At 44.5% G+C, this 4,715-nt stretch overlaps 2 pseudogenes; both read right to left on the bottom strand.

Moving 5' to 3' along the window:
• Positions 1 to 479: 479 nt before the first annotated feature.
• LOC102848127 overlaps positions 480 to 4,715 on the bottom strand; it is a 14,003-nt pseudogene continuing 9,767 nt past the window's right edge.
• LOC102872296 overlaps positions 1,725 to 4,715 on the bottom strand; it is an 8,870-nt pseudogene continuing 5,879 nt past the window's right edge.

Raw genomic sequence — 4,715 nt, 5'->3', positions numbered from 1 at the left:
CTTTGGACATGTTGCAAGGAGGGACAGGTCCTTGGAGAGGGACATCATGCTTGGGAGGGTGGAGGGACAGCGCAGGAGAGGAAGGCCCTATGAGGTGGATGGACTCAGTGACTGGGGTCAAGGGTGTAGGTGTGTCAGAGACAGTGAGGTTGGCACAGGATAGAGCAGAGTTTGAGGGCTGTTGTATACAACAGTCGCTATAAGCCACAGGTGACTTGAACTGCACAGAACAACAACATGGCAAGTAATTGGTAAGACTAGACAGCATATAAAAACTGCCATTATGACATTCAGAGAAGGTTTATTATTTTCCTTGCAGGCTCTAGTTAATGTGTTGCCTGGAGTAGAAGGAACAGATGCAGAAGATACTGCCATGGTGTGCACAGTTCAATCGTGAGGGTTACTCAGTGAAGGAGGGTGGTGTGGGGAACGGGGAGACACGGTCCTAGGTGGGTGCGGTCTGCGTGTGCTGTGTCCTTCTAGGTCTGATGAGGTGAGACGCCCGGGCGAAGGTCCGCACGCAGTCCTGGCAGTCTCGGGGGTCCCTCCGTGCGGTGGGTCCTCAGGTGCAGGGTCAGGAGGGAGGAGAAGTGAAAGGCCTGGCCGCAGAGCGTGTAGACGTGAGGCCTGTCCCCGCTGTGGCTCTGGATGTGGGCGCCCAGGTAGGTGGCCCGGCTGAAGGCCTTACCACACTCTGGAGAGCGGTGCGACTTCTTGATGCTGTGGGTCATATAAGAGGAGTTTTTCTTCTGTAGAGCTGCTCTAGATTCAAACCTGTGGGCTGGTGGCGAATACCCTACCCACTGGACCATCCTTGAAGAAAATACTGAGGATATTTTGCAGGAGGAGGATGGGCAATCTCCCGCTATGGGGGTGATTTAGTGCCTCTGAATGTGCTCAAAGGGTCAATCATGAGAGGGTTCCCCAAAACCACCACGTATAGGAAGGTTATATTGTGCAACTGGGTTTCAAATATCATTTATTTCCTTGAATAATTAAGAAATCAAGCAAATAAATTTATACAAATAAAAAATGATACTGAAATGTAAAGAGTGTTTATGGTTCATATTTTATTTACTCTGTAATTCTGAACATTTTTTTAAGACTAGGGAGGATAGAAGGAGAATAGATGCCTTTGAGCTGTGGTGCTGGAGAAGAGTATTAAATGTACCCTGGCCTGCCAAGAAAACAAACAGATTCACCCTAGAGAGGGTTAAACCAGGCTGCTCCTTGGAGGCAAGGATTCTGGAGCTTCGTCTGACATACTTCGGACATATTGTAAGGAGAGACAGGTCCAGTATATATAGAGAGGAGCACAATTGGGGGAGGAGAAGTACGCAATGGGGGAGAATAACATGTCGTTTTCCAGTAAGCTGAAAGTTATCTGGTAAACAGAAATTCAGCAGGGCGTTCCCAGTAAACCGAAACCTATCCTCCCAGGGTGGGGCAACATGTCCAGGCATGTCCTTAGAGAATTACCAAATGGCTTCAGCGAGGTAGAACAACATGGCTTCCAGCAGACGGGGGCAGGAGGGTGGTGGTCCTGGCCTCCCACGAGCAGCAGCCCCTGCAAGGAAGGGCTGGCATTGTTCTCTGGAGACTGGCTGGGCCGTGGTGTCTGTCCCGCAGCTTTTGTGAGGTGGTGGACAGGGTAACTCGAGGTTTATTGCACTGTCGGAAGGAAGCTGGGCTGGGACAAGGTCGGGGCAGGCGGGGGTGCAGGCTCATGGCTTGGTGTTGGCATCTTCCCGGATCTTCCAGATCATCAGATGCATGCAGGCACTGGCATCATCCCTGGAGCTGTGCCCATCCACGTTGTCCTGGATGATCTGTCTGAGGTAGTCACCTATGAGGTTTCGGAGGGAGCGCTTGTAGGGGAGGCCGAGGTGGTATGGGAACAGCACGGCCATGTCCACCACCATGCTGTGGATAACCTTGAGGGCCAGCAAGTCACTCTCCAGGCTGTGCCCGATGAGGATGGTGTCCGCACTGAACATGCTCAGTAGGATGGCTTGCACATCTCTCAGCGTGATGCTTGTGTCTGCCAGGTCAGCCTCAGTCACCCCGGAGAACCTGGTGTTGTAGTCCACAATCTCATTGTCCGGCTTGACGAAGGTGTCGTAGACCACCTGCATGTCCGTGTCCACCAAAGTGACGCGAGTCATCTCCAGGCCATACGTAGTGTAGGACATCTCACAGTCGAGGGCATACACTCCTGGGTGAGCTTCCTGTGGAAGCTCTTTTTCAAAGGTCTTCACAAACCCTTCCAGGTTTTCCTTGCGCCCATCCTGCACATGTTGCTCTGCACCCTGGCAGCCAACGGAGCCCACGGCAGCCATGCAGCACCGTATACCCAGGCTCCCAGCCACCAGCCACTGGTTTTTCTTAATAAATCAATCCATTGATTTAACAGTTTCAGTGAGATACTACTGATAATGGGTTTGAGCCATAAGGATTTTAAGGGTTTACATTCCTTAAGGCCTGAGGCCTTCGGTCACTTTTATTTATTAACATCTTCCTTCCCTGAGTTGTTCATTGCCAAGCAGATTTTCTAGTCAAGATGGAGTTAGTCTTGCTGGTTTCACAGTACAGGGCTAAGCTTGCTTTACAAGGTAGCCAGGCCCCCAACAGTTCCTTCTTATAAAATATAGGATGTTGCCTCTCTTAGATGGATACAAGACCTCAAACTCAAGTTACCCGTCCTTGGGATCATAGCAGTCAATGCTACTCCCTATCTTAGGATCATGAGTGAGTCTCATTCCTTGCCCATCTTTGGCTACACATCCTGCGTTCGCCTGGGGAGGGCCTTAAGTTGAATTTTATGTTCTTCACCCAGCAATTCTTTATAACACTTGGCTAATATATGACCAACACAAGGGAGGATCCATGGTATACCTAGTAACACAATACAAAGAGCAACAATCGTAAAAAGAAGATTTCAAAATGAAGTTACAGAAGGAAACCAGTTTTTAAGATTTTTTTAAAAAATTGGACTAACTTGTCCTGCTGGAGAAATATCTATATCTGGGGTATTTTGCATTTCTATAATTCTTTGGTCCAAATCATACAAATCAAGAGAATCATTATTAGACATCCAAACTCCTTTTAAATGAGATACTTATTTTGTCCAATCATTATCTGAGCTATTCTATTTCAATTTAGTAACACAGATAGAATCATATTCCTCATGGCAGCTTAACTTTTCTTTCGCTCTGCTTTGTTGCACCATGTTTCCTAATATATTTACCGTATCATATAAAGCATTTAATTTCTGTTCCATAACTTCATCCACATGTTCTTGCTCTACCCAATTTTTTTGTCACATTATGCATTAACCCATTTACAAACTTAGCAGTTTGAACTTCTTGAGTTAAAGCTACAGCAGAAGTAGAGACAGTAGCAATCATATAGATAAGAGAAACAATTTCTCCAATAACAAGTCCTACAGCTCTCTTGGTTCTTAATGATCACTTATATAACTCTTTTAAAATTTTCAAGCTTTTATCATCATACCAAATATCATCTTCCTTTACCTGTGTCATAACAAAAGGAGGATTCTTCAAAATAACTACTGAATCATCCTTGGTAATAGAGCTAACACAGTTAGAGATTTTACAATGAGAACAACTTACATTATATCTTGGATAATCACTAGTGATCACATTAATACCAATTAATAAGACATATTGTTCAGGGACGGAAGACATAACTTTGGCATTTGTAACATTATCTCCCTTACGTTTCTCTTTTGGGATACAGGAAATATTTATCGAATCCATACTAGCAACTAATTTCCACAATTCAGTTTAAAAGTGCTTCATATCAATAGTCCACATTCCTCCTACAAATTCTTTCATAGAAAGTCCGGGACCATACGTATGAAGAGGTGACCAGTCTCCAAACGAGGTAGCATTCCAAATGTTGGTCCTTTAAAAATTACATTACCAGTTAGAAAAGAGAACGGCCAGTCCGCTGTTATGATGACATTTTCTCCAAGGTGGTTGCCAGATGCCAGCACGACCTTTCTCAAAACATGAGGGAAAGTTGGCATCTGCTGGAAAGATGGCATTTATTCTACCTGCTCCATATCCGGAAGCTCGTCAATCGAAAGCTAAATAATTCAATCATACAGTCCATGATGGGTTTCCACTGCAGATAAATAATTTTTGTTAGTAAAAAGAGTACCTTCCATAATACCTTGTTTTTGAGGATTGCAAGGAAACTCAGCCCCATGACACATACTAAAATATTCACAAAAAATTGAAAACTTTTGCTGGTATAGCTAGGAGTGTTATAAATCTAGATTATTCAACGAGTTTCCAACATAGAAAAAGCTAATAAACAATGTTCCACAACGTATTTAGTTGCTTTTTCTGATGAACAAGATATTACCACAAAACCAGAACTTTGTTAATTCGGCTAATTGGCTCGGTGATCTTTTTGGGACTCGCTCTGTTACAAGGTGTATACAACTACACCAGTTGGGAAAACCACATTCAAGACTGACTCCAGGTCTTCTGATTCAGCCAAAGGTTTCCTGTCACTTTTGCTCTATAAAATACTACACATTATAATTTTTAATACTTCAGCCATGCTCAGATTGCGGCAGTATAAGTATTGCCTGAATCCACTCATGTCAATTTAGGGTGGCAGAAAGAGAACCGATAAGCTCTGATGTTGAAAAGCCCTGAGCCTTGTGGAGAGTGATTCAGTTC

Source organism: Elephantulus edwardii, unplaced genomic scaffold (assembly GCF_000299155.1).
Source record: "Elephantulus edwardii isolate Elephantulus edwardi_28Jun2011 unplaced genomic scaffold, EleEdw1.0 scaffold00462, whole genome shotgun sequence".
Lineage (NCBI taxonomy): Eukaryota > Metazoa > Chordata > Mammalia > Macroscelidea > Macroscelididae > Elephantulus > Elephantulus edwardii.
Note: the sequence above shows the minus strand (reverse complement) of the source record. Positions and strands in the feature narration are given on the sequence as shown.